The following is a 12,505-nucleotide window of genomic DNA, read 5'->3' on the forward strand; positions in this document are numbered from 1 at the left end:
AGACCAGCAGGGATTTTAAGGACACTGAAATGAGAAGCAGCTGGCGTCTCCTCCCTGGATGGCCAGGATGAGAGGAATAGGTGGACAGGGCCTGAGAGAGGATGGGGCATAGGCTTGGGACCAAGTGCTTGCTTTGCCCCTGGGCACTGAGCGACCCTGGCAGTTTGACCTCGCTGAGCCGGAGTTTCCAAATCTGCAGTGAGTGCAAGAATGCATATTTTGCAGGGTGGCTGCAAGTATTGTTGTCCACGAAGTTCCTGGCACAGAACAGATGCCCCAAATCATCAGATGTTTCTCACCAGCCTTTTGTCCCTAGTACAGCCACAGGACTTACCCTGACCCCTCTGCCCCCATCCTCACTGGGAACAACCCATTAAGTCTCCGTGAGGGTGACATCGAGATAGAGGTGCCCTCCTGGAGGGCAGGATAGGAGACTTCCAGGGAGGTGTCAGAAGGGAGTGCCTGTGCCCACAAGCCAGGCAGCGGTGTGAGGGGCAGTTCTGCTGCTCCTACCTTCCCCTACCCCAGCCCTGAAGTTCCCAGACACTTCAGTTTTGTGGCTAGAAATCACCACTGCAGTTCTGCCCTATTTGTTGAATAAATGAATAACTATAATACTGTGGAAGTTGGCTTCAAACAGATTTTCAATAACAGTGATTCACTTATGGAAAAACAAAACTCTTGAGTGCAAACGCGGCTGGTGCCCCCAGTACCTGGCTACTCATCTTGAGAGCCCCGAGGGCCACACAGGGCTGGAAGCAATACCGTGCTCCCTGTGGCTTTCAGTGGGAGAAGCCGCTTTCATAGGCTGTCTATCGAAATCCCTTGTCTGCTGCTTTAACTTACCCTTCTAAGGATCCTTTAGCTCTGCAGCGCCTCAGAAAGGCGCTCTCAACTCCTGACCATTCTCCTGTTTTCTGAGCCTGGCCTGTCTCCCATGGGGCAGCTCAGTGATGGCTCCTGGAAGCTGAGCCCTCTGCATTTGGCTTGGGGAGGGGACTGGCTGGCCCTTTCTCATCCATGTCGAAGCAGGGCTTAGGAGATGACTTTTGATAAGAAAGGGGGCTACGGAGAGTCAAGGTGACCAGGTTATCAGCAGTGGGGGTGACAGGGTTCTTTCTGCAGGGGCCACAGCATTTCAGCAGGCCTGGAGTAGGGGGCAGACACAGGAGTTAACACGGGCCCAGGGACATGCCCTGTCCAAATGACCCACCACTGTAAGATTTCTATAACCTTCATCCTGCCAGGGGGATAGAGATGGTTTGATTAATAGTTCACAAACCTAGAGAGGCTGAACTGCCAGGCACTGTAAAAGTCTCCCCAGAGTTTTTTGCATCTGCTACCTCTTCCATGACTAACATTTCAGGTCTTCCCACAAGCCCATGCTGTTAACTCCAGATATAAAATATCACCATAAATAAAAACTATAATATTTCAGCCCAGGTTCACTGCAGACTCTTCTAGCTGTTATCATTTAATACTTATACGACTTTTAAAATGTCTTTTTTTTTTTTTTAAGAGGGTCTCACTCTATTGCCCAGGCTGGAGTGCAGAGGTGTGATCACACTGCAGCCTCGAACTCCTGGGCTCAAGGGATCCTCCTGCCTCAGTTTCCCAAGTAGCTGGGACGACAGGCATGAGCCACTGTGCCCAGGAAATTTAACTAAACTAAAACAGTAATGAAGACAGAACATTCCCCAGCTTGTCACAGAACCTTGCAGCCACATTTCCCTGGCATTCCACATGGGGAAGAAAATAAAAATGGGAGCATTTGAGGCTCCTTTCAAGGCAGGTGTGGCTGGAAGCCCCGTGAGGTCAGGCACAGAAGCGTCCAGCAGCTCTCTGGGAGGGGCCCTGCTCCACAGCAGCCAGGGTGGATGGGCCTTCTCCTCCGAATGACCAAACCCAATGTGACTTTTGTCTCACTTCCTGGGGCTGCTTCTGGGGTGCCCCCCACTTGTCCTTATAACTGATGTGCCCATGAGGGGCTTCTTCAGGGCCACAGCCCCTTCTCTCAGGCCCAGGGTTGGGGGCTTCACCCAAGTTCGGGGAAAGAACTCAGAACTCACTCGACTGGGCTCCTCCCACCTGCAGTGCCTGCCTTGCTCAGGGCAGCACCTAAGAGCCTGAGGATGTCCGCGAGGTCACAAGGTCATCTGCGCTGAACTGCACTGCTGGTGGCAAAGGTAGAAAGAATGGCCAGGGACCCTCCAGTCCTCCCTTGCCTCAGGCCAGGCAGGAGCCATTTGCAGAATTCTGCTCTTTCCTTCACCTGCCCTGGAGCAAGGCTTCTTTTAAAGCCATGAATGATCAAGTCTCACTGGAGTTCTGTGATCCCCAAGTTGGGCCATGGCCATGGGATGACTCAAGGCGAACTTGGCAGCCAGGAGAGCAGGAGGGGACAGGAAGGCTGTGCTCTCAGGGCCTCTACAGGGCAGTGGCAGACCAGGTGATTTCCTTCCAAGGGCACTGTCCCTCCCACGGCCATGGTATGGAGGGGGGCTCAACTCAACTCCCTGGGTTGCCCGTGCCCACAATCTCCAGCTGGAAGACCCTAAGCCAATGGCAGAACCAGAAATTAAAACCTGCAGCTAAAGTCCAAAGAAAAACCCAAGTGATTTGGAGGAAATGAGCTGCAACAGCCTGCTTTGCTGAGACAAGTTAAGTTGTCATGAAGTCAGTGGCTGACACCCACACCTTTTCTGTGTAAATGGGGCAGGCCTCTACCTCCCTTGGCTGCAAATGGAGTCAGAGCCACAGATACTCATTACTGGCTGACTGGCCCCAAGATAGCTTCTCTTAGGTAAACTAATTGCTATCTACCACTCCTGAGTCTGTAACCCTCAGTATGGGGTCATGCGACTTACAACAAGAATATCTCATTTGTCTTCCCTGTAGTGACTGTGATGCAAACCTGCCCTCCTGGTGAAGAGGAGGCTGAGCCCTAATCACAGTCCTGGTCCAAGAGCACTTCCCACACCCTCCCCGATGGGGAAGTGGGAGCACTGGCAGAAGCGACGTCAGGATCACAACATTTATGATTAGGAAGGAAACTTGAAGAACAGTCAGTCTCATGGCCACTTAAGAATCCTGAGACCTGGTTAAATGCAGGCCCTACAGTGGGCCCCAGACTCGAATTTTTAACGAGCCCTTGAGTTTTTCCACTGGCTATCCCAGGCTTGCAAATCTCTGATTTGTTGTCGGTCACCTTTCACAAATAAGCAAGCTTGGGCCACAAGGGGTGAAACAGGTTTCTCCCAGGCCATACTGCAGGCGCTGGCTGAGTGGGCTGGGACAGTGCCTAGGCACCAGGCTGCCTCTGGCAGCTCAGCTCTTTGGCTTCTTCTCCTTAACAAACCTGGCTGGAGGGTGGGTGGGGTGGGAGTGAGCAACATTATCCCCTTAAAAAAAACCTGGCTTCTTTGGGGATCCTTAAATTAAAACCTTCATAAAAATATAAGCAAGATAATAGAGCTGACAACTTCTCCAAAAAAGTATCAAAATGGAGAGAGAATGGAATTTTCCCCTAACTTGTGACTCATTAAAACACCCATGCTCCAAATTATTCTTTAAAAAGCAGTAGTTTTTTGCATCATGATTACTAATGATTATAATAGGAACCCAATCATTAAGTGTGTTGGCCAAATGCACAGCTTGACCTGAGGAAGACTGTGTGACTGGATCCCCTTTTCTCTTTGGAGAAGTACAGAAAACTTTCTGAGAACTGCAACGCTTCCCACAGACCTGGAATGGCCACGGTGGACTCCATAGATTCGTGATAACCACGGTGGACACCATGAACCTGAAATGACCCCTTCTCCCTCCCAGCCTTGTAGCAGAGACTCCCTCTGGCTGAGCCCACAATAAACTTTAGGATCCTTCTATTCATAGCATTCAGGGAATCACTACCATTTGATTACATCTCCTGCTCAATTTGAAATCTACTAGCAACTACTCCATTACCCCTTCTCACCCCTGTCCCCCTCCCAAACCACGACCTACAGAAGGAATCTGTCTGGGGAGCCCTTGACTGAAGGATAGAAAATCCCATGTGTCACCAGTTACTGTTCACCAGTGGCCTCACCGTTCATGTCCTCTGAGTGCAGGGTGCAGTGGCTGGGATGGAGCCAGGCTGGTGGCCACATAGGGTGTCTGGGAATGGAGTTCTCAGGCCAGTTCAGCCCAGCAGCAGCACCTGGCTCCCCTGAGCCACCTTAGCCTTAGGTGTGCAGGCCTGAGAACAGAGCATCATGATTACTCATTCCTACTCCCCCACCCAGAATCTGATTTAATGCACCTAAGTGTGGCCTGGGCACAGGGACTTTTCAAAGCTTCCCAAGTGATTCTAACATGCAGGTGAGGCGGAGAGCCACTGCCTGAAATGAAGCCACCCTCCAAGTCTCCCTGAGAAGGGAATGGCAGGGAAGAAGGGAGGATCAACTTCGAGCCTCCTGCACTCAGGCTGTGCACACACCCCTTATTCACGCCTTGCAACCACAAGCACGGGCTTCTCTACAGGTGTCACTGACATGGCCCTGGGGACTCAAAAGGCTACACAGCTTATTGAGGACATACAACTAGAGTCAGGGCAAAAATCAAGCCTGACAATTCAGACAAAAAAGGAGAGTGGGGCTTCTGAAGCACCTATTTTCACAAAGACTTTATCGTTATCTCTATTGGAAAGTTTACTTCAAACAGTGTTCTGAAAATATCATCATACAATGATTAAAAAGTCCAAGGCTGTCTGGGCTTGGTGATGCCATAAGGCTCTAACCAGCCACGACAGCAGTGAGTAGAGGGGCAAGAAGGTGCCCGCAGCAGCCCACCAGGCAGTCCTGGAGGGAGTTACGCCCACCTCTCCCTCTGACTGTTGCTTCGTTTTAATACTTGACAAAATGTAAAAATGTAAGACTTGCGGGCAACCACAAGTGCCAGTGCTCCAGCTCCCACCTCCCACCCCAGGCAGTCTTTCTCCCAGTTGTCCCCATATCAGGAAGCAGTGCCACCACCAGCCAGCATCTCAGACCGTGGAACTTTGGCCATCTCTGCGGATGCCTGCTCCCCCGGTCCAGCCCCTCTACCTGTCACACACCCACTGCTCCTGCCTCCCTCCTCAAGGCTGTGCCCCTGCCTGCACTGAGACTGCACCCCAGACCGTCCCATTCTTGTCCCAAGGCAGCCCAAGCAGGGTTTTAAATGGAGGGCTGTATATGCCACTCCAAGGTCCCCACCACGCTGGGGACTGCAGTTCATCCCTTCTTGTCTCTCATCCTCATACCCTGCTGCCCTGCACTCCAGCCTTGGTTCTGCTCCAGCCACCAGCTCCCTCCACCCAGGCTTGCCTGCCCTGCCTGAGCTTTGCTGGCAACTCCTTTCTGCCACTCAGTCCTCAGCCTGTCTCTTCCTCATCCCTCTATTTCCTCCTCCCCTGTCACCATCCCATCCCTCTATTTCCATTCCTGCACTCCTCTCATTACCATCTGGTTTATTCATTGTTTATTTGCAGATTTTTTTTCTGCCTTAAATGTTGTATCCTTCCTGGTATGTGGTATCCAGAGAGCAGGGCCATGACTAGACCTCAGGGCCTATGACAGTGCCTGGCACTGAGTTGATGCTCCATGAAAACTGGAAGAGGGACCAGCTTGCAGCCTGCAGTAGCAGCCAGAGAAATTCCAATTTAGCCAGTAACCTCAGTGTAATTCCGATGAACTTGTAAAGCCTCTTTTTTCATGTGTATGAAAGAGAAAAGCCTCTTTTCTCATGTAACACATACTCAAGTTCTTGAAGTCAGCATCACGCTATGGCCCACGAATTGGCCAGTCCCATATATGGGATCACAGAAAACACACCAGTAGCATGGGCTTTATGTCAGAAGCACCGGGTTTCAGGGTTCCCAACAGCTACCTGCCCTGGTAACAGTACAGATTTGGGTCCCAGCCTAAGGTTTTGTCTCAGAAGCTGGGTGAGGGGTGGGTGGCAGAAATCATGGCTAGCAAGCTCAAGCTGGGTGAGGGTCAGGGGTGGGGTGGCAGGGAAGTGTGACAGAAATCATGGTTAGCAAGCTCAGATGTGGCTCTGGTGAAGGGGAAGGTGGTCTGCAGTTACAGCTGTGTGGGAGAAGGACGGTGCCAAATTATCAGCTTGGTCCCAGCTAGAAACAAAGACTCCTCCAAGAAAATCAAATCCCCACTCCAGAAAGGCTCTCGCTCAAGCAACAGGAGACGTATGAGGGAGTCTATGACACAGTCCGTTAACTGCATGAGCTGACCGTGGGGTGGGTGGATGTCAGTTCAAAAAGGGGAAACAAAGGTGTAATGTCTGTTTCTCAAATGATCTTTTGAGCCCTGTTTTCTCTGCACATCTGGGTTTCAGAGCAAAATTTCCCAAAACAGAAGTTAAAGGACTTTGAAAGGAGATATTTTGAGACTGCAAATTACTTCCCATGGAGAGTGAGGAGCCCACAGAAGCCAGAGGTTGGCTTTCCAGCCATCCCCAGGCACACACTTATTCTGACGCTTCCGGAACAGGGAGCTAGTCATGTCTGATTAACTACAGCCACTTCCCAAATCTGGGCTGTTGGACTCCTCACACACCTGCCAATGCTACAGGTCATGAGGTTCCACAGGTGGCCAGAAAGAGCTGGATGCTATTACAAAATGACCAAGCAAAACGGACCAACCTCCCTGGGTCTAGGGAATGTCGTCAGGGGCAGCGAGCCCTCACCAGGGCTGCTCATCCCCTCTGTCCTTTCATGTTCTATCAGTGGGCACTGGTATTTTCTCCAAGTTATGAATACCCCAAATATACATGAAATCACCTAGTAACTAATCCAACAGACCCTTCTGCATAACCCCCAGGCTGCAGCACGGAGTGGACGCACCCATCTAGATGGTTCCTGCAGGCTGTAGGGCTCAGGCCTGTGGGTCTGGGTATCAGTCCTATGCTTCCTAGGGTTCCCTGTGCCAGGTTCATGCCAATCTTGGCTACTTTTCTCCCCATTTCCTGCATTTCTAATCGCTCTTGTACAGCAACACCTCTTTTTTACCTCCTTTGTTGATATGACTTTTAATGTCTGCTATATTACCTGTGTATAATTTAAATTTATAGTGACCAACACTTACATCACATTGCATGCCAGGCACTGTTCTAAACGCTGTGCACATTTGATTTACTCCTCATAACCACCCTATGAGAGACATACCATTATCATTTTAAAGAAAAAACAGAGGCACAGAAAGGTTGAGAAACTTGCACCAGGTTATACAGCAGGTTTTAGCCCAGGCCGTCTGGCTCCAGAGCTGGCTCCTAACCTGCAGGCTGGCCTGCCCCTGCCCTGATGTCGGATCTAGATGTTTCATTTCTGTACTATAATAATATCACCCAACTGTCCACCGGAGTCACCTGTGCTTTGAGATTCAGATTCAACTGGATCACACTTCCAATCCACGAGGTCTTGCAAGTATCTCTGAATTATTGGTGTGAATCCAATTTTGTCTTGTCACACCTGGCTCAGATTTCCTGCTTCTGCTAAATCTCTGAAACCATGGCAGCCTGGCTCCAGATACACTAGGTTAACCTTATCTTGATCTATATGCACACATTTTAGCAAGATATTAAAGAGTGTTTAAAACTTTAAGAATCAGCTGGGCATGGTGGTTCACGCCTATAATCCTAGCACTTTGGGAGGCCGAGGTGGGCAGATGACTTGAAGTCAGGAGTTCAAGACCAGCCTAGCCAACATAGTGAAACCCCGTCTCTACTAAAAATACAAAAATTAGCCGGGCGTGGTGGAAGGTACCTGTAATCCCAGCTACTTGGGAGGCTAAGGCAGGAGAATCACATGAACCCGGGAGGCAGAGGTTGCAGTGAGCCGAGATTGCACCACTGCACTCCAGCCTGGGTGACACAGTGAAACTCTGTCTCAAAAAACAAACAAAAAAAACTTCAAGAATCATTTTTTTGGGTGGGTGCAGTGGCTCATGCTGGTGATCCCAGCACTTTGGGAGGCCAAGGCAGGTGGATTACCTGAGGTCACGAGTTTGAGACCAGCCTGGCCAACATGGTGAAACCCTGTCTCTACTAAAAATACAAAAAAAAAAAAACCAAAAACAAAAAACCGCCGGGTGTGGTGGTGGGTGCCCGTAATCCCAGCTACTCGGGAGGCTAGTGCAGCAGAATCACTTGAACCCAAGAGGTAGAGGTGGCAGTGAGCCAAGAACGCACCATTACTTTCCAGCTTGGGTGACAAGAGTGAAACTCCATCTCACAAAAAAAGAATCAATTTTTAAAAAATATCCAGAAGTCCTTGATGATTTTTTTTTAAAGAAAGGCTTCCAACGGGAACAAGAACATGAAAATGTGGAAACCACAGTGAGACAGTTGGCAAAATCACAAATGCTCAAGCAGCTGAAACTCGGATGCAAAGGCACTTCCTTTAAACAAAAATGATTTAGACCAGGTCTCCTACTCTCCTAGTTAAAAGAGGCAGGTGAATTCTTGAAATCACAACTTCCTCAGAATCTTCAGGCAGGACTCCCTGGACTCCAGAGCCAGAGAGAGCAACAGGACAGTTTATTCCCCTCTTGTCCATGGCAAGCCACAGGAGCCTGGGGGAGAAGGTGTCTTCCTAGAACAGAAGCTCCTTGAGGGATGGATTTAATGCCATATAATATTTTTTGTTTGTTTATTTTTGTTTTTACAACTTTGTCACATTCAATATTTTTAATAAATAAAAAACAGGCATGTGCTTTAAATATTATCCAACTTATTACCAACTGCACCCCATTAAAACGTGTGACCTGGAGGAAAGAGAATGGAAGGAGTCCCTTGGTGGTTCAGTGCTGTGTGTGCCCCAGATGTGTTCTGATGGCCTCTTGTCACCATCTGGCTGGGATAGAGAGCTGCTGAAGAGCACCGCCAACAAAGAGCATGGCAGAACTAGAAACCTCAATCTGCAAGGGACTGCAGTTTACTAAACACATAAAAGGGAGCAGAAACATTAATAAATTATTCAGGAACGAGAAAGGTTAAAATAAGCCATGTCTCCTCCACTGGATGAAGAGAAAAAGCTGGCAACAGATGTTGCTTAAAAGGCTGAATTGAATGGACAGTTTTTTGAAATATCCTGATATAAGCATGGAGAACAGTGGGCTGGGGGTGTACTGCGGACATTGACCAAGGGTACTAGAGAAGTGGCCTGAGGCTGAGATGGGGGCAGTATATATATATATTTTTTTTTTTTTTGAGATGGAGTCTCGGTCTGTCGCCCAGGCTGGAGTGCAGTGGCTCGATCTCTCCTCCCTGCAAGCTCCGCCTCCCAGGTTCATGCCATTCTCCTGCCTCAGCCTCCCGAGTAGCTGGGACTACAGGCGCCTGCCACCTCACCTGGCTAATTTTTTTGTATTTTTTAGTAGAGACAGGGTTTCACTGTGTTAGCAGGATGGTTTCGATCTCCTGACCTCGTGATCCGCCTGTCTCGGCCTCCCAAAGTGCTGGGATTACAGGCTTGAGCCACCGCGCCCGGCTGGGGGGCAGTATTTTGACACTTGTGAAGTAGAGGTATAATTGTAAATAAAAAGAATCAAAGTCCCTAACATCAAAAGCCACCTATGACTAATCTTAAGGAAATAATATAATTATTTACAAAAGCTACAATTACTTCTGGAATGACCATTAACTATGTGTATTATGGCAACATAGGTAAGAGGGCAACAAAGAGTGAGGAAGACATGGTAGTGATGTTCCCAGATGGGAGGACCAAAAAGACAATGAAGGTGACACCAATTCTGAGAAAGGGGGAAATTTTCATATTTTTTAGTATTCAAATAGTAATGTAAAAATAACATGTAACCAGTTTGCCTCCAAATCATAGGGCAAAGAATGAAGTTTCTTTTTAAAATAACTTTGGCACGGCTTCTTTCTAGTTTCACTGTAACTAGATCTACAGCTGTGATGTTATTTTGCAAACAGAAATGCAAAGAGGAGATCTTCCACCCAGGTTCTGCTGTAAGACGGCGGTGAGCTGTTTCAGAAGCCAGCGAGATCTACAATCTTCTTGCGTATTATCCTCGGCCCCATGACACTGACACATTCAGTGATGTTACTAGGACATTGTCCCAATTGTTCAGGTCATCTAGATGACCAAGAGCATCTGGTCTGGAGGAGACATTTCCTGGACAAGACTTACATAGCATCACTTCTTTTTTAAAACAATATTTAAATTACATTTTTTTGAGACAGGGTTTCACTCTGTCACCCAGGCTGGAGTGGAGTGCGGTGGCACAATCACAGTTCACTGCAGCCTGGACCTCCCAGACTCAGGTGATCCTCCCACCTCAGCCTCCTGAGTAGCTGGGAGGCTGGAGTGTGCCACCACACCCAGCTCATTTTTTGTATATTTTGTAGAGATGGGTTTTCACCATGTTGCCCAGGCTTGTCTTAAACTCCTGGTTCAAGTGATCTGTCTGCCTTGGCCTCCCAAAGCACTGGGATTACAGGTGTGAGCCCCCGCACAAGGCCCACAGCATCACTTTTTCAGGAAGGTGCTCCCTCCTCCTTGCCTGGGAGGAAGGGTGCCAAGTCCTTCAGGAATAACTACTTTCCTGTCTGGAAGCCTTGGAGCCAAGGAGGGCGGCAGCATTGCTCTTTCACAAGCCAGAGAGTCCCCTATGTTGCCACACAGGTCACCTGGGGCCCTTGAGAGATGAGACCCAGAGAGGTTTGTGACCATCCAAGGCCAAGATGACCATCTAGCCAGCCCCCATCTTTGATCTGCAGGCTCCATGTTGATAGCTAGAGAGCCAGGGCTCAGGTTCAGGCCGGGAGAGGAGGCGTGGCCAGGCCAGCGGACACCAAGCACAAGTGGCTGCTCCAAAGAAACCCTCCGCAGGTTCCTTCAGTGAAAGCCATGGCTAGGTGACATTTACAGATCCAGGAACTGAAACCTTGACAGTTTGGTTAGATCAAGGCATGACACAGAAGTTTAAAAGCCCAAAGAATAGAAATAAGCGCTCTCAAAATCAAAGAGTCTCTAAAAGGACCCTGAGCTGGGTGGCATAGTGGTGGCGGTGGCCATCTAAGATGCCTTGGTGGTCAGAGGTAATCCAGTGTCCAGCCTCCCACTGGAGTCCCGACTCATGGAGTATGAGGGGACACAATTTCACTGTGGCATGAGAAAGAAACTCAGTTTAGAAAGTTAAAGGATGAGGTAAGAGCCCACTAAATGAAATGTAGGAGACAGTCCACTGCCCACATCAGTTTCAACACAACTTAGTAAATGTTACTGTTAACTATAAAGGGAGAACAACTTTAATCTAAGAAAACACTGCCAGTGGCCACAAGGAAAGTGAAAGTGGGATGAGTAGGAGCAGCTGCCAAAGGGTGAGCTCCTTCTCTGCCCAGAGAAGCTCTGCACCCACTTTCTGCACACCTGGGAAGGTAAAGGAGGCACCCAGGCATCAAAGGACCCCTGGTGGTGGCAGAGGGGATTGGTTCCATTCTTCAGAAACACCAAGTCCATCACCAAGGTGAAAACAGATCCTTATGAAATGCAGCCACAACTGCAGGCCACAGAGAAAGTATAAATGTTTCCCATCAGCTTTATAATCTTTCCCAGGGCAGTTTTCCCCACATCTGAACACTGTATAGCCCTTTGATAAATGCAAATATCTATATCCTCTATAATGTCATTTAAAATTTCAATATTACTACTATGAATAAAACAAAATTGATAATTACAACATTATGATTTTTTAAATTCTATATCCCCTCACTGCACAAAAGATTACCATGTACCCTTCCCCCAAGAGCAGGGCCCTGTTGCTGGTCAGTTGAGAAGGGCTACCCCTGGGTGCTGATGGCTGTGAGTCGTCAGAATTGCAGGCACTAGGCACCCCTTCTATAGAACCTGGGTGAAGCTAGAGCCATGGATGGTTGACTTGACTATGCTTGATTTTTGTGTAGGAACAACACAGTAAGTGTTAGGCAGGGATTCTAGCTTTATTCACTTGACATCATTTTCCCTCAGAAAAGTTAATTTTTACTCATTCCCACCTATAAACCTCAGCAAGCAGGATTAATTACTGCTTCTCCCCAACACCTTTCATTTCACTTTAATTTTCCATTACCTATAGCCCTTCCTGAGTGGCAGTCCCTGTAACCAATACTGATCACTAAATACAGGTTGATGAAAATGTCACTGAACACTCCTCACTGCTATGCTACAGGATCTTGAGCACACACGGCAGCCAGTCAATATTTTCGCAAATCTAGAACTCAAGTGACACAATGCTGTCCCAGTTGGTGACAAAAGGCCATCAAAACACATCCGGGGCACACACAGCATGAACCACCAAGGGATTGTCTTTCCATTCTTTTTCCTCCAGGTTACACATTTTAATGGGGTACAGTTAATAATAAACTGGATAATATTTAAAGCATATGCCTTTTTTTATTAAAAATATTGAATGTGCTTTTGCAATTGGAGAACTTAGAAGCAGTGAGGAGT

At 48.4% G+C, this 12,505-nt stretch overlaps 1 protein-coding gene across 2 annotated transcripts in view; it reads right to left on the reverse strand.

Moving 5' to 3' along the window:
• Nucleotides 1-12,505, reverse strand: part of ANO10 (anoctamin 10) — a 239,684-nt gene that overhangs the window by 842 nt on the left and 226,337 nt on the right. The window lies entirely within an intron of this gene.

Source organism: Macaca fascicularis, chromosome 2 (assembly GCF_037993035.2).
Source record: "Macaca fascicularis isolate 582-1 chromosome 2, T2T-MFA8v1.1".
Classification (NCBI taxonomy): Eukaryota; Metazoa; Chordata; class Mammalia; order Primates; family Cercopithecidae; genus Macaca; species Macaca fascicularis.